Source organism: Mizuhopecten yessoensis, unplaced genomic scaffold, assembly GCF_002113885.1.
Source record: "Mizuhopecten yessoensis strain PY_sf001 unplaced genomic scaffold, ASM211388v2 scaffold716273, whole genome shotgun sequence".
Classification (NCBI taxonomy): Eukaryota; Metazoa; Mollusca; class Bivalvia; order Pectinida; family Pectinidae; genus Mizuhopecten; species Mizuhopecten yessoensis.
The window spans coordinates 365077-384048 of NW_018480034.1; the positions used below are offsets into that span (position 1 = coordinate 365077).

Below are 18972 nucleotides of genomic sequence, written 5' to 3' on the forward strand. Positions count from 1 at the left end.
AACAAAAATATTTTTCAAATTTTCATCAGGTGTTGTTGATGACTTGAGGCTGAACAGTGTTGTATCAGACGCTGAAGATGCTATCATTCTACAAACTACCGTTTTGTCAATGTTAAAAGTTTATATCGTTATTTCAATTAAAATGTCTCTGAATTCCGTTACTTGATATGCATCTTGTCATATTGTAACTTATTCTGTTAACAGACCGTATATACTTCTCAACGTTTTCTGTAAACACATCAAGCAACTTCCCCCAACTTTTTCTCCCCGTCTCTGGAAATGTCACTCAACGATGTTAGGGCTTACGAGAGTTTTTTTCTCCGACACCCTTGCAGACATGATGTAACAGTCTTACACATGTATGGTATGTGGACAATGCACGCCCTCGACATCTTCCAAAGCATGCCTCAAGTAGAAATGACAGGATGTTACACAGCCGACCGTGCCAGCTTGTGATAATGAGTAACATTTGACAAATTACAGGGGGGGTTCAAATCATACACATTGCACACAAAAAACTGTGCTTCTTGCTGAGAGAAGAATAGCTTTTTGTAATTACACCACAAGGTAATGCAAAGATTACGTACTACACAAGAAAAAAACTTTTACACCAATTGTGAAAATCGCATCTATAATGCATGATTTCCTGATGAATGAACACTTCTGTATTCTGTAAGACAACCAAATTACACAGTTTTTTTCGTGTTTTTAATTTTGACCATGCGACATCCTGTAATTTTTCACCTTTGCATGATGACAATTTCGTTGCTATTTTTATACCCAGCCCAGTACACCTCTATTTTTCTTTTCACAATTACTAAACATTTTTGAACACAGCATGACCTGCAATGCTTTAAAATGATATGTCTAGATTATCAAGGAAAGAACAGCCTTCAAGACGCTAATAAAACAAACATACCTTTGAGCAGATCTGGTCCAATGCATTTAAAATGCTTTCTAGAATTTTAAAACTAGAGATGATGATACTGAAAATGATTCATAATCTTATAAAAGATAGAATAATGAATATTTCTTTTATAAAACTAAATTTTTGAAAAATCATATTTCCCATCAAAGGCTACAAACTTGTGGTTTGAAAGCTAGCGAACCACTGGGCCCTGAGAGTTCATGGTCAGGAAGCTGAGGGGGATGGCTATAAATGCTGAAACTCCTGTTAACATATATCTTTGCTTAGCAACAGGGATCCCACTTAGCCAGTACCCATCTCCAAAAAACAATGGCTGGTTAGTTTATCCCATTTTCTTAGTCTTTTCTTATAAAATTTCTATCGGCTTAGCATTTAAAGTTTAAATAGTACAGTGATGTGTTTTTCCATGTTTTTCTTTGTAATTTATTGAAACTCCTTTTGTTTTGTTTCAGATGCAGACAGTAGTACCATAGTGATTTATGTCACAGCACTTTGTTAAGAATGTCATGCTCTGGAAACTGTTACTTGTAGGGATGGGGCACCTAAATTCTTATCTAACAGTTCAGCATCAGCTGCTGTAGTCTGCACCTTCCCTCTCCTATGCTTACTATCCTTCTTTATTCCTTATCTCCTCTCCCTCTTATTATAGCCCCCCTCTGTGTCTCTTCTCTTTCAGGTCTAATACCTCCCCCCTACACCCCTCCCCATTTAATTTTCCAACAATGCATCTTCAGTTAAAATTTGTATATCAACTTTTCCATTAGAAACACTGAAAAATAAGAAAGTATATGAACTAAGCAAACTGTCATTTTCTTCTTTTTCCCTTCATATTATATCACAGACAATCCCAAAATATTCCTTCTGTTCATCATTCTCAAACAAAAATTCTTGCATCTTTAAGACTTTGTTTTTGTCTCTAGTCTGGCCATTTTTCTTGTCTCCCTCGTTTTCCCCTTAAATTGCCCCATTCCTGCAAAAAAAGCTTTTGCATTCAACATCAGTTTCTTATCAATATAGAAATCTATATTGCTGCTAAACATTCGAGTGACAAGTTATCATTTTTCCCAGTCGGGTCCTGCCATTATGTATTCAGCGAGATGATACCACCGGCTCTATGCTAGTAGACAGATACGCACACTTTTATTATTTGTCTGTCAGTTCTGTCCACTTCTTGGAAAAATGACAAACATATGATTAGCTTCTCAATTACCAAGCATTTCCTCGACTCTGATGATACGATACGGGAGACAGAAAGATACATTGATCATTAGCAGTCAACATTTTGATTGATGTTTTGACAGACAAATGACCTGATGATAGTATTTTCTAGAAGTGGTTGCAAATTTTCTTTTCATCGTCTTGGATACTTACCCGATACGATATGACAACATGATTACCTCCCCTTTCAGCACTCTCTCAATTTCAAGGTACAATTTGTTATTATTATGACTTTTTGAGTAGGCAAGAAAATATCCATGACAAATAGTAGGTCGGGAAGGTGAAAACAATACATATAACACTATATTACCCCAATAAAATAATAACTTTTTATTGTTTTACGCTCTAAAAGACCATGCAATATCACAATCCTATCATTATCGCAACGACTCTTCACCAAACGATATCCAAATCTGGAAAGTGTTAAAGTGGTGCTCATATAACTTAGATGGTGAGGGACAAACTTATTGCATCAATATTGCGACAGCATGGAGATAAAAATAAACATTTTTTCTCACAATTTACAAAACCCTCGTCAAAGAAAAGAACTTAAAATGATGTTTGTTCTCTAAAGAATCTTCCTCCTAGCCATAATCAGGCCCACCTAAAAAACAAAACACAATTGGATGTTAAGTGTATTTCCGTTTTTCCCAGATGCAGAAACACACTTTGGAGTGGAAACAGATGAGCAGACGACATAATGGATGTTGTTACTGAGTTCTACTCTTTTCTTCTCTCGGTAATTGCTGCGATTTCCCGCTTCCAAATGCTGAATATTTCATTGAGAACAAGATTACTACAACAGCAAATTTTGTTAGGTTTCAAATTTGTTTCCTTATTTTTATGTTTTCCAATTGAGAAAAATACTACACAACACTTTCCTAGGATCCACAGGCTAGGAACCCTAACGTAAGGAAAGTCCTGTGGACTTACTCTACAGAGTACACAGGCTAGGAACCCTAACCTAAGGAAAGTCCTGTATTCATAGAATCTGAAGGGCAGGACTCGGCCTAAGGAAAGTCCTGATAACCTACTATACTTAGTCCATAGGGCAGGAACTCTGGTCTCCAAACAGTTCTGGTGACAAAGTTAGTTTCAGCAAGTTCAGTGACTTCTCTACCGAGTCCACAGGGTAGGAACTCAGTCTCTGAAAAGTCCTGGTGACTTACACAAGAGTTCCCGGGTAGGAACTCAGTCTCAGGAAAGTACAGGTGACTTACACCAGAGTCCACAGGGTAGGAACTCAGGCTCAGGAAAGTACAGGTGACTTACACTTGAGTCCACAGGGTAGGAACTCAGGCTCAGGAAAGTACAGGTGACTTACACAAGAGTCCACATGGTAGGAACTCAGTCTCAGGAAAGTCCTGGTGACTTACAGTAGAGTCCACAGGGTAGGAACTCAGTTTCAGAAAGTCCTGGTGACTTACACAAGAGTTCCCGGGGAGGAACTCAGTCTCAGGAAAGTACAGTTGACTTACACTGGAGTCCACAGGGTAGGAACTCAGTTTCAGAAAGTCCTGGTGACTTACACAAGAGTCCACAGGGGAGGAACTCAGTCTCAGGAAAGTACAGGTGACTGACACTAGAGTCCACAGGGTAGGAACGCAGTCTCAGGAAAGTACAGGTGACTGACACTAGAGTCCACAGGGTAGGAACCCAGTCCCAGGAAAGTCCGGGTGACTTACACTAGAGTCCACATGGTAGGAACTCAGTCTCAGGAAAGAACAGGTGACCTACACTAGAGTCCACAGGGTAGGAACTCACTCTCAGGAAAGTACAGTTGACTTACACTGGAGTCCACAGGGTAGGAACTCAGTTTCAGAAAGTCCTGGTGACTTACACAAGAGTCCACAGGGAAGGAACTCAGTCTCAGGAAAGTCCCGGTGACTTACACTAGAGTCCACAGGGTAGTCACTCAGTCTCAGGAAAGTACAGGGGTCTTACACTAGAGTCCACAGGGTAGTCACTCAGTCTCAGGAAAGTACAGGGGTCTTACACTAGAGTCCACAGGGTAGGAACTCACTCTCAGGAAAGTACAGTTGACTTACACTGGAGTTCACAGGGTAGGAACTCAGTCTTAGGAAAGTACAGGTGACTTACACTTGAGTCCACAGGGTAGGAACTCAGTCTTAGGAAAGTACAGGTGACTTACACCAGAGTCCACAGGGTAGGAACTCAGGCTCAGAAAGTCCTGGTGACTTACACAAGAGTCCACAGGGTAGGAACTCAGTCTCAGGAAAGAACAGGTGACATACTGTAAACATCCCAAAGGATGGGAATCAAGTCTGAAGAAAGTCCAGACCCTGGTCCCATTAATGTTCAGTAGCTTTAGAGTCCAGACACAGGTCTCATTAATGTTCAGTAGCTTTAGAGTCCACACCCTGTTACCATTAATGTGCAGTAGCTTTAGAGTCCGGACACAGGTCTCACAAATGTTCAGTAGCTTTAGAGTCCAGACACAGGTCTCATTAATGTTCAGTAGCTTTAAAGTCCACACCCTGTTACCATTAATGTGCAGTAGCTTTAGAGTCCGGACACAGGTCTCACAAATGTTCAGTAGCTTTAGAGTCCAGACACAGGTCCCATTAATGTTCAGTAGCTTTAGAGTCCAGACACAGGTCTCATTAATGTTCAGTAGCTTTAGAGTCCAGACTCAGATCTCATTAATATTCAGTAGCTTTAGAGTCCAGACTCAGGTCTCATTAATGTTCAGTAGCTTTAGAGTCCAGACACAGGTCTCATTAATGGTCAGTAGCTTTAGAGTCCAGACTCAGATCTCATTAATATTCAGTAGCTTTAGAGTACAGACTCAGGTCTCATTAATGTTCAGTAGCTTTAGAGTCCGGACTCAGGTCTCATTAATGTTCAGTAGCTTTAGTCAAGACTCAGGTCTCATTAATGTTCAGTAGCTTTAGAGTCCAGATTCAGGTCTCATTAATGTTCAGTATCTTTAGAGTCCAGACACAGGTCTCATTAATGTTCAGTAGTTTTAGAGTCCAGACTCAGGTCTCATTAATGTTCAGTAGCTTTAGTCCAGACTCAGGTCTCATTAATGTTCAGTAGCTTTAGGATGGTTGTCCATGTTTACAATCAATACACACATCCACATTCAAAACCATTCCTTTTCACCTTTTCATAACATAAATAGCATGAAGCCAAACGTAAGTCTGAATCTAGTCTTTTTTATATATTTTTCCTGGCACTTAAAATTTTACTTCACTGATTATAATTATGGAGTCTCTGAACTCCCATGATGCTGGAAAACTAGACCTAAAGCTGTATACACATCTGTCAGTTTAGATTTTCCCTTAACTTCAGCAATACTTTCCCAACGGAGAAACTTGAGCTTAAGAAACCTACGCTTGATGACATGCTGCACTGAGCTAACAGTCTCAGGCAATACATATTTTCTTTACACTTTAGAACTAAGGTGAGACATTTAATCCGTCATCTTATTTGAATTACAGTTTATGAGCCCTCTTCCTTTCTCCTGGAGTCTTTTTCGAGGTTAGGAGAAATACAATACCCTACAATGTCAGCATCTGCTCTATTCAATGAGAAACTAACGTTGGCGTAACATTACCTGTGGAATAGCATTCCTTGGTGTAGAGACAGCCGGCTGTCATCTTAGCATGTCACTGTGCCATTATCTTGTCAATGGTTTTAAATTTACTCTAAATGATGGTTACTGAGCATGAAGCAATTAGAATCATTACTGATTCACCTTTATACCAGATATGCAATGTTTGTGACTGGTCTTGCACTCAGTACCTCTCGTTTAAAAAAGAAAAAAAGAAAAACAAGATTCCTGTGGAAGGAAATCAGAAAAATATTTAGATTTAGTGATAAAATGTACAATTCTATGATGTTTTTTTCAACCTTTGTTATAAGCCCTTGAAAAAACAAAATCCGACAATTCATTTAATCTTTTTTAATCAAACATCTCATAAGGCATGTTGACTCTGTGAAAGGAAATCGGCTCATTATTTCATCACGGATTTCATGTGAAATACATACTACACACTTTGTGGAAGAAATCAGACAGCACAAGAATTCATCAAAGATTCCATTAGGACTGTGCAATATCTCTCGAGTTCGAGGAAATCAGTCATTTCTTGCCTAACACCATTTTTCAATTTCTTTTTTTTTTACAAAGAGACAGTTTATTTTTTCATTTTCAAAATAATCACCTCTAGAGAGTAAATTGTGCGGTCCATATGCTGCCTACTTTTATCGTGACTAGACATCTGTAAAGTCAGACAGACACCTGAGGAAGGTGTCATCAAATGACCTTTAACCTTGTGCATTATCACCTCCAGACTGCCGACTACTGCGATTTCCCTGTCACGAAGTACAACATACATGTGGAGAGACAGACAAATGATTTATTTGCATGTTGGATCTATTTTAAAGTATCTAGTTACAATTGACAGAATTGACACATATATACTGTGTGTATATATATATATCAAGTCTCCTATTTGAACAACAACTTGACCTTTGACCTATATATAAAATATAACTGTTACACAATGCAGCATATGTGCTACCGTTCTTTCAAATTATTTTCAAGATAAGTGTCACTTTAACTTCTTAGACATCAAGTTCTGTATGTTGATAGGAAAAACCACACAACACAAAAGAACTTTTTTCACATGTATCAATAAAATTCCTCTTCCAAATTCTAACACAAAATCAAATACCGCTTCACATTGGTATGAAAGATTACAAGTGCTTTCTTACTCTGAAAAAATATCTTCAAATGTTTAATCCTAAATAATTACCTTTACAATTCTGTAATCACAGTTGTACAAATAATCCTTTTAACTTATAACAATATTAGTGGAGATTTAAAAGTTAAAGAGAGATTTATTTCACACTGACCCACACTTTAAACCACCAAGAATACATTAAACTGTGTCAGGGATTAAAATTGAAAACACCCAATGCCAGAAGCATGTGTCAGCTTTGTGAAAATATTGGTTCCGTTAAATGGGGAATTTTGTTCACGACCCAGTACTTAAAACACCTAGACTTGAAATTGCTCAAGGGAATAAATCTTGAAAAAATCAAAACTACACCGATTGACATACACATTTTTTACCAATTGTTTCGAAATATGGGGAGATAATCCAATCTGAAAACAGGGGAGATAATTAAGTGTGACACAATCTCACAAAACTGCGACCCACATTGATCAAACAGTCTGTTTTACGGTGTACGGATGGTATTTGCTCTTCTGTTGGTTAGCTTGTGTTAAGGCACCAAGCCAAATCGGACATCAATACAATGGACAAACATGGAACAGGTGTACAGGGAGAAACCGGAGTGGTCTGCCCTTAGTCTGTTTACCAAAGGAAACAAAAGCATGTCCTGGGAATGTAAAACAAACATAGAAGTAAACAGTGTGATAACAGAAATCTAGAGCCATCTGTCGGGAGTCCAAGGTCAGGAGGTCAACATTCATTTTAAGATTAAAGATGAAAAAACAAAAATATAAATAAAATACAGAGAAAATGATATAAATCAGAGATTACAAACGGGGAAAAAAAATGCTTTTTAAAATGCAAACAAAATATCACAAAATCACAAGGTACCGCTAAACTTCTGCTTAGCAACCATTCAATTGCAATAGCAAAGAGTGTGACCTTTTCATCCCTGTGAAGTACTTAAACGGTCCATCAAGGTTATTTAGGGTGATAAGCATTCAATTAGCATGATGAGGAAGAATCATTTCAAAGCTGAAATGTACCATCTTTCACACTCTCCCTGACAAAACACTTGAGGACACTCCAACTCAATGCAATGAAGAGTCTTTTTGAGTGATTAAGGTAGACAAGCTTATTACAGACCCTGATTTAGTCTGTGTTCCTTTTGATGTAAGTAATGTCCAAATTATTTCTTAGATTTTGTCTACTTAAGTGGACAAGATTTCATGTACTCCCTTCCCCATTGTCCAGTATTATGGTCAAGAGATTGGGTACCCCGCAAAACAGTTTTCTGATGTCTTGGACAGGATTCCATTCCACTGGACAAGATTTCAGCTAGTGTATTTCTCTCCCTGTTGTCTAGGATACTCAGCTAACCAATAAGAAGAAACCATAAAATATATATGTTTTCATCCAGGTAAGCAATAAAAAGAGATTCTTTGTTCAAATTGAGTAAGACAAAGAAAATTATCCATGTTAAACAGGCTCTGGAGATCTGAAGGTACCTGAAAAAGATCTGCAGTACAAAATTTCTTATACCAAATCAAGATGCACTGGTCCCACAATGTTCACTTTTAACTAAATATTGTTAAATAATTTTGCTTATAACAAATGAGACAATATTCTTTTAGTCAGGAATATGGAACTCCTGACTTACCGGGGTATACAAAGTCAAAACCGATTGCATTAGCGTCTCTTATGGTGATTAGAGGCGATAATCTGCTATCTGTAAGGAAGAAGTTTTGTGAAGTTTTTGGTTAAACTGTGTAGCCTAAATCAGCTGGAATCCCGCTGAGCTATCCCTAACATTCTGTGGGAAAATAGCCTACTATTGGGACCCCCTTGTAACAGTTGACCGGTCACTGTACCGTAGTATACAGCCACCATGTTAGTTCCCTTTAAACAGAAACTATGAATGAAAACACTCCCACACATGAGACTTGTACGCAAATTTTGTATAAATCCAAATGAATTATAACACTCATTCTAATCTGAATCATACAGATATAAGACATGATGAATTTTTTTCCCCAAAATTACGGAAAATTTTCAGAAATTAATAAATCCATTTAAGTGATTCTTGTTATACTAAGTAGGAATTTTCTCTATCAACATTTATTTTTCTTGCTCTTATAATCAGAGGAGATACATAAACGCCTTGAAGTGCCATAAAACATTATCGTAGTCAAATTCTGATGTTCAATCACCGGTACGATAAAGGAAGTGTTTGCCGAGATAATCTCAAGTCTGTGCTGAGTGTTACAAAATTGTTATTTGTACTACAGGTAGATACTTAATCTTAAGTCCACGCTTTTAACTCAAACAAATTCATCTGTAATATTGGGTACATGAAAATATCAACAAAATCGTTGTTTAGGCACTCGAAGCAATACTCTTCTACACGTAAGGGGGTGCTGAGGTGATCGTGGGGTGAGGGATCTTTGGGTGGCTGACTTCTCGATTGCAAATACATTCTTCGGTGCTTCAGCACTTTTGTAGGTAGACAAGTTTTCAGGTTGTCCCAAATGGTATGTTGTATATGGAACGGCTACAGAGTAGCCATATTGTTTGCCTCTCAAACTCCTAATATTTCTCTAGTTTAGACAAACAAGGTCGAGGAGTAGCCAAAACACACACCGCCATTCACCGACGGTGTTTGTACCGTAGAGTGATACTGTATCAGGGCATTGGAAAAGTCAACCACAATGTTTACGTTCCCATCGCCTTTCTATAGTCCGATTTGCCCCTGGTCTAGTACCAATCTGAGTCCTACTTCCTAACCACAGATAATGTCCCTTTCAACCGAATTATCCAAAGTTATTTTGAAAAGAACGTTAGTATCTATGATATTGACTATACGACTTCTGTGAAGAAATATCATGCACAACTACGTTTTTCATCCAATTTACCTGAAACTTATCCATTAACACTTGACTAATTTACCTGAAACTTATCCATTAACACTTGACTGACTCTAGAGACCAAGCAGACGATTAGAGAAAATACTTTTAAAACCGCAATCTGACTGAACTGCTATAAACCACAGACTATATGACAGGCGCATCAAACGCCTGGGTGGTACATCACTCTGGTCTGGATCATCTGCCTTCTTGTAAAAATTATGATGCATTTTCATCATAATTACATGTCTACCATTATATAGCCCCCCTGTGTTTTAGCGTTTCTACGGTTACAAACGATTATCATTCCCTGCACCGCCCATTCTTTTATACATACACCTGTAGGTCGTGTACTCCAAGCTTGGTTAGTTTATTTTATAAAAACACACAGGAAAAACTTTCAATCAGAATCGTTACATTAATGCTTCGTACATTTGAATTTACTATATAATGTAAGTTACTGCAAAGGTCTTTTTTATGCATAATTAAGATAACTGCATAAAATACGAAAACTGTTACAGAAAAAGTGTTGCACGGCACAAAGATTACCAGCCCCAGGCAGACAACTTGCACTGCCTGCATGGTAAAAATCTAAGGGTATGAATCAATGCTAATTCCTGGCTGATTCACAGAACTTTAAACATAATGACCCTTTTATTTCTGACGGATAAGAGTACTGACAAAACGGCCATATTGATTCTGGCAGTAGCGGTTGGCATAAGTCAAAATGTTTAGCATCTTGTTTTAAGCTCCTGGCCTTCCACCTCCGAGGCTTACTACACAGATGGAGCCGTTATGCAGATGATGGCTCACCTCCAAACAGGAGAGTTCCTATCTTTGACAGGTTATTTTCGAGAAAAATGTGTAAAAGGCACCTCCAACATTGAAGAGATAGACATATACAGATCCTTCCTGATCACAGAGGCTAAAAATCTAGAGTAAAAACGATGTTGACAACGTAACGTCTAGTTTACACAAATATTCATCATTAAAAGCCCATTAGTAATGAGATATCAATTTTTCATCAACTCATTATTTTCCAGAAGCGAATAAAAAAAAACCTTCAAACTGGCATTTAGTATATTTTTTGATATTAGAATGACCAGTAATCTGAAATATTAATTTCTATCCATATCACATACAATAACGTCTCATTTCTTTCAGATGAAAACCACAACAAATGACATTTTAACATTTTTTTTTGTCTAGTTTGCACCCAATTTCTATTGTTGGACAGATGTTACAAGCACAGCAGTGATGTAACATCCCTCAGTACTGTTGACAATCGCTCTCTCAGCAACAAGTTTTCCTCCATACTATTTCCACCATAAGAACCGATCAAAATTCAGGCAAAATGCTATTTTTTTTGTAATCCTAACTTATTTCACTTCAGTGTGTGAGTTTCTCTTTCTGTATGTTGATTACTTCACAAGCAGATATTTTGGCTAATTTACTGAAGTCATTGAATTCCTTACGGACACAGAGCACTGCAAATTGTTCTTTGATTTTTGGGGGTTAAACTGTGCTCCAAAGAAATCAAATCACATCAAATACTGTTTCTTAATTCTTATTTATATAACTCAAATAAATAACTTTAAATGATCACCCCTCCCAAAACCCAAAACATCCATGAGTAATCACAAAAGTATCTCATTCATGAGCTTTTGTAAAAGTCTGATTTTGCCACAAAAACCGACCCATTCTCTTGGATTGAAGTTTTTATCACGACATGATAAAGAACGCTTGCCATAGATAACAGGCCTAAATGTTTATACCAATTGAAACTTTTTGAATCCGAGTTCAGACACTTTATTGTAGTTAAACAAGAGGTTATTTCAACAGTAGATGTTGCATCGTTTGTTCCAGTCAATCAGACGGAGGCGAAGCTCTATAAATACTGCCATTAGAGTACGTGTATTTCTTAAGGTGCCAGGAAATTCTGGCTTCGTACACTTCATTCACAGGTCTTATTAAAGGAGACAAACTAACGAGGGCAAGATGCATTTCTCCGAGTCAAAGAGAGGGAAGAAGGATGTGGAACATCCAGAAACGATCTACTCCCGCAGATCATAATCATTACACATAATACGCCATTACAAGGTATAACCGAAGGAAAGCTGTGTGGCAAATTGCCTAACAAACAGCACTTAGCCACATATATAATAGCCTGAAAACAACAGTAGATGTTCTGTTTTTCATATTAAGGAAACGTGTAGAACGCTACGTTAACTAATTACTGTTTTAGGATCATTAATGAGTGTTTAACATTTAGCATTTAAGGAAATCATTTGATTGTGATTTTATCAACACAAGATTCTATCATATAAATGTTTTGAAATTTCACATATTATACATTGCAGCCTTCAGACTAGCTAACTCAATTTGTTTCGATTATGAAATCAAAAGAATTCCACTTGCATGTCGTCAAGTCTAATATGCACTCGTGAAGAACTGTTACTCTGGTAGCTTCATTGAATTACAGTGTCAAAACTGTAGGATAAACAGAACATTATATTTGTGTAAATTAACATCAAATTTATCAAATGAGTTTTATTAACTATAAAAGATAAGAGGCCAAATGTACAAAACTAGAAACTTGCTCTATTAGTTTCATATTCTTTAATTGAATAATTGCATATCATCTTCCAATCTATGATTTAGTTTTGTCATTCACCATTTATCAAAAAAATGTTTCAAATGTAACTAATTGGAACAATTAAAGATCATAACTTAGAAATTTCATCTTAATTATATCATCCCCTTTAGTATATGAATACATAATTTCGTAACAGCTAAAACCGAGAATTCTCCACCTTTATAATTACACACAACCCGTTCCACACAGGAATTTAACCTTTTGTTACGATTATCACACATATTCCTGACACAATATTTGTTTTATTGTTAATTAATGACAGCATGTACAAAGAATAATCCATGTTTTCTGTGTGTCTTATCAGAGATTTCTTGCATCAGCCAATTTTATGCATATTAACGATGAATCAAGTGACGCCAGGTCGACCAAAGGTATGTGTAGACGGCTGTGATCAATGAATGCTACACTGCCAAACATTGAGCCTTGATAGCTTCACAAAAAAGTTTCAAAAAAAGAAAATTTCTTCTACGATGACTAAGTTACCTATTTCATAACTCTATTCTTTTTTCCGTTGCTTCTAGATAAATTTCCAAAAAATGACCCTATTGTGAAGTTTTTAGAAAGAACATTTTGTTTTGAAATTGTCAATACTTGTGAACACAATAAGCTAACCAGCCGTACATTTTAAGTCAGACTGGTTCGATACATATCTACCACATGGTACCAAACAGTTGTATTTAGTTTTTCTCATTCCCTAACTACTCTTTGATGTTCCCTCAGATTTTCAATCCTGGCCCATGAACACAGTGTAAACTGTTGGTCGACCAAGTATTTTGGGAGCACACTTTATGATACCTCTGGCTCCGTACCTGTTTCCTCAAACATAAACATTGCCCTCGGAAATATATTTAACAACATTCCTGAACGTGGAGAGCATTTTTTAGTGTTCCTATTTCATCTTTGCTGTAATTCTTTCTCAAATGAATCATCAATAATATGGGCTTTATTTGGAAACTAATCTTAAATTTCAGCCCGTTTTATCAAGTTTTTGTACATCTTGATCCCATATTTCTCTGAAGGTAATGTAAATACTGCTCAATTTCATTATCAATTTGTCGATGGAGACAACAATCATATTAAAACATCACACTAACTTTTTTGTTTCTGAACAAACCAATTGGTATACACAGGCGTTTGCAGTTTTCAAACAAAATTCCAGAACGTAATATTTCTTTCATAAGCTGTATTCTGTTTTTTGTTGACTAAGCAGTCTTAATTTGCACACTGCACTACTCTTGTGCCCAGTAGACAGTCATTATTTGTTCCGATTTCATGAATCTGGTAAATCTGAACTGTAAACTTCTAATTAGCTGACATTAAATGGAAAATCTCAACGTAAACAGGGTAGGATTTCAAATGCACAATCTAGAAAATTTCAAGTTTCAAGTTACAGAAAGTCTTACTTTTGTTTGTGTCAACACAAAATCAAAACAGTTTTGATAATTGGCAATGAAAATGGTTTTAAATAGCAATTTAACTTTTTCTCCTACTTCAACACTTTTGTAAATCCTAACATTTTTGCCCTGCCTAATTTTTGCCCTCCCACTTTCTGAAAAAAATTTGCATAGGGTTGAAATTACCACTGTATTTTTTTACAGCTACATTACTATACAATTTTTTCACATATTTTCACCTCTTGTTAAATTTGTACTCTAGTTCAAAGTCGAAAAGGACACAAATTTAACCATTTACAATGTCCTAACACACATGTGTAGGATTTTACTTATACCAAGCAGAAACATTCCTTCTCTGTTGCTATGGGAAGGATCAAGTTTGTGTCTGTGAGCTTCTAGTGTCATACCTAGGGATAAGGGAGAGGAAGAGATGGAAGGGGTGGGGTAGGAAAAGGGAGAAGAGATGGAAGGGGTGGGGGTAGAAGATGGAGAAGAGAAGGAGAAGTGGGGGTAGAAGAGGTGGAAGAGATGGGAGGGGTTGAGTTGGAAGAGGGGGGAATGGGAAGGGGAGTGGGACGATCTATGCAGACTATGTGTGGTACATGTTGAATCAGTAATTATTCTAACCTGTATCAGACATTCTTACACTGCTTTGAGTTATCTTAATGCATTCACAGATACCAGGATCTTCTTAGGAGTGAACCAGTTACCATCAATTTTGCACTAGTTCATTACTTATGAATGGCATTTATCAATACAGCGAACAGTGGTCACCTAAATACCTCTAAAGTACAGGTTACAATTTCTGCAAATTTCATTGGTCTAAACTGAATTCTGCATAAAGTTAAACCAGATATTCAACTACATGCCACTCTATACATTTCTATGTAACCCTGTATAATCTTGACACCTGTATAAACTAGACCTTCCACTATACAAACTTTGTTAACCAAGAAACTGTCTAATGTGACCTTCCATATTGGTGAAAGCGTTGTTAGGTTAACACATGTTCCACTGTAAACAGTTTACTACATATTGCATTGCTGTATACCTTTGTGTATGCTAACTAGGCTTCCGTTTTAAGTCCAATGATAATGTTGAAGATGTTATTTTCACTGTTTATTTGTGCCATATGAATGATCAATTATACAGTAGAGTATAAAAGACGTAGTGCCTCTATGTATGTGAACTGGGGCATTTTATGTGAAAACTAAATATGCTTTTTATTACACTCCTGACATATTGCTGACCGTTTGAAAACAAAAATATAATTTATGACCAATATGTGGGTATAAATTTGAGCATTTTATGTGAAACTGCAAAATGATATATCATGTCAAGGGTTTTTTTTGGAGGTCATTGGTTCAAAAGAGTTCAAAGATCAGCAGGATGTTGCCAGCAGTACTCTTAGCACTGTATCGTCGGTAAGATTATGATGAGTTTGCCAACCAAGCGCGCCTCTTGATCCCCCCTACGACATATACAGAAGCCCCCAAACTCCTCTCTGGCTCAAGTAGGGCATGTCATGCGTTGTGTAGTGCTGACAGATGGCTGTTCTATATTGGTTGATACAGAGACCATCCTCTACACCCATCCCAGTCGCATCGTACACACCTCCCCAAGTTCCTGTATTCCACGCCTAATGCGAGCTGACTTATAAATGTAGAGCTCTTCAATGCTTCTGTCATTGCTTTTACACAGATGAGGATGAAAGTCGGACAGTGGCATCCATCAAAAACGTTTGTAATCAGAAAAATACTAATGCTTAAAGACGAACTCTTTTCTCTCTTCAAAAGTCTAATGAATGCCTTGAATAATTCACACCAAAATTGGATGGTACAAGAAGCTCCAATTAGCTGGAATACTTTTCAGTGAAACATTTTCTGCTAAAATGCAGGATTTGTGAGTTGTTGACATTTTTCCGTCGAAAGCAGACGTAGGTGATGCTGACTTCTGCTTCGTCTTAATCCTCGAGTAGACGAAATGTAATCACTTACTAAGGCACATCCTGCTGTAGGGATTATGACATCATTCACAATTTCCTCTTTGAAAAATGTTTTCATGACCCCCCTATTCCCACATTTAAAAAAAAAATGAAACAGTACTTAATTCTGTTTTCAAGTTTGGAATTAATGTAAGATTCTATGTTTGCTCATAACATATATTACAACTTTGCATGAAATCATAGATTTCTGAAGATGTTGTTCTTAAAATCGGTTGCCAACTGAATAATTGCTCACAGAAATATATAAGAAACACTAATATAAGTATGAATAATTTATCGTAAACTCTTTTTAATCATATTTATGAGTCAACTTGATTAATTAAATCATAAGATTTAAAGTGTGAAATGCAGCAAATGTGGGTGGGTTTGTAGGTTATTCAGATCTGCTTTGACACGTATGCAAAACACTCTGTTAAAGATTCCCAAACCACTGCCAAATACTATAAANAAAGAAACCATATCTTGTGGGACTTTTATTTAAAGACATTGAAGATAAAGTAAACAAAATATAATCAGCTAACAACAGTGTTCTATGTGTGAACATGCTGTGGGGCTAGACCTGGATTCGAACCCAGGACTTCAGAGAGTTACACCATAGCTCTAACCAACTGTGCTACCTCCACGTAAGCAGAAGTCTCCTGGCCCAACTGTGCTACAGTTATATCCAAAATGAATATACTGTATATAGTATCAGAAAAACCACAGAGCATTGAGTCTGGGATCCTTAAATGTCATTCTGCACCCATGCACCCTTGGCTGGCCCATCACATGCTCTGCAAGTCACCAAATCCCGCCATATGGCAGAATTTAAAGTGGGTTGGTTTTAAATGAAAAGACTGAAGTCTTTTTATTACATCATGTCTGATATGTTCATATAAAATTCTGCCATAAAATTTTGAAAAACCTTTTATTAGTAACTTGCAGCATACATTTTACATCAAAAATGTCTGAATATGACACATTTTAGAAGTACATGTACATAATAATTATGGACCTACAGAAGTGGTTTTTGAAAAGTGGCTATGACTGACAATAACAGACATCAATAACGTGCACAATATGTATCATACGATAATTTTTATACTGTATTCCTTTGCAGTTTGATTATTTTTTTTTTTTTTTAAAGTAGGTTAAATACTTCAAAACTTGAAAGTGTTCACTGAAGAAAACTTTCCCATTTAAAAGCTCAATAGATACATGGTAGTCTAGGATACGTGCTAAGCAACAGAAGAAGAATTATTCATTCCCCATCTTACATGAGTAACAACTGCTGCAGTGATAAATGGACTTGTGTGATCTCTTGTAATATCAAGTAAGTTAGTCTTTCTCCATGTTTCTCCATGTGTATACGCTACAACATCAGCTCATGACTAAACCTCTCACTGGCGAGCTCTCCAACTTGTGTGTGTGAAAACCACAAAACTCCTCAAGTGATGGTAAGAGGGACCAGATGTATTCTATAAACCGGTAGACCCGCCCCCCTGTGTCAGCGGATAACTCTTATTAACCCGACAATAAAAACCTGGGCAGTATTACTTAAACATTTAGAATTAATGAGAAAGCTACATTGGTAATCAGGGCCATGCCAGTAAAACAATATGGCCGCCCCAACACTGCCACCTTGGAAACACCTATGCAATGCAGAAAGGTGATTTTAATGTGGATGCTGCAGATTTCCAATTTCAGAGGTTGTCATTGAGTGTGATCTAGTGGACATTCCTCTGTCCAGGTGCAGAAACTAGGAAGCAAGTTACCGTAGATCCCTTCATTCTCACCCAACACACTGTTACCGTGACTATACAGACCCTAGGTATCGATCATTTAACTTCCCAGGTCACAGGGACTTTGGATAATTTTGTTTTGTAAGTTATGACAAATGGTCCAAAAAATGTCCACCTGTAGGCAAGCAAAGACGAAGAAATGTCTCTGACATATTGAAATTTGAGATGAAATTTGAGGCATATCATTTAGTCATTACACATTGATAAAATGTTACAAATCCCTGTGTTTCCAGAAACAAAAAAAATATTTCCATTATACAACTCATAATGTGTACATCAACAACACAACCATGTTTAAGAGCACTGTACAAATGTTGCCCATGACTATACAAAAACAGGTGAAGCTGTAAGGGTCTCCAGTAAACGGTCAGCCTCACTCTCAATCAGGACCAGGGAAGACGGAGGAGCAGGGCAAGAGGAAGGAGGGGGAGGAGGGGGGAGGATCATGGCAGGTCATAAAACAGACAACAGCAGATACAAGTTATCACCATACATCATGTCCAGGTACCCAGACTCCATAAAACACAAGTCGGGTTTAACGACTGTCATTTACATCTACAGCCCTCTGGCAGCTACAAACTTGATTATCTGTGGTTAAAGGAAAACAACAAAGCCTGGCTAGATCTCATAATCACCCATAAGTCCTAAAATTGGATATTGTTATAAGCTTAAGTGGAAAGAAACTTCAATGATACCCTTGGAGACCTCTGGAACTCTGAATCAAATTGCCTATTATCAGGGAGAGCCGATTAGAACAGACCTCCTCTTTGAAAACATTACCGTTGTTGACACTGTTGATAACCTTGGCGTAGCCCCACCCGAGTTAGTCCTGAGTATTGACTTGAAACACTCGCTCATTAACAACAAGCAATCCCACTCAGTTCTCTGGTGCCAATAAACAACATTCACCTTTTGAGTGCCCACGAGGTCTCCACTTTATCATTAACGTCAATGCTGATGATAATGATGCCACAGCAAAATTAATGCCATTTGTTTAAGCAAACAAAATAATTTAATTTGTTTCATAACTTCAGCCACAATCAGTGCAACCAGGGCACCGAGAACAGAGTAAGGGTGTACTTTTCAAATCAAGCTGCCACATCTTTTCCTCAGCCTTCTCCCGGCCTCGATCATATTTTTTTCAGGAGCATCTTCTCCAATGATATAATCACTTTCATGCAAAATTAAACCGCTGGAGCGAAAGCAGACACCAACTTGGAACACCTCCTGAACTCTTGCCCTCCAATGTCTTGTTTAGGACTGGGGCAGAGCTGAGAGCAGCCCAGTCTGTTTCAGGTGTCTTAGAGGTGTGAGCGTAATCTAGTAAGTGATCTATATCTGTAGGTTAATTCCGTTTGTCTGGTGTTCGTTTGTCTGCCCT

General features: G+C 37.4%; 1 protein-coding gene across 1 annotated transcript in view; it reads right to left on the bottom strand.

Annotated features, from left to right (window-relative positions):
* LOC110442496 (protein prickle-like) overlaps nucleotides 1–18972 on the bottom strand; it is a 104717-nt gene that overhangs the window by 16255 nt on the left and 69490 nt on the right. The window lies entirely within an intron of this gene.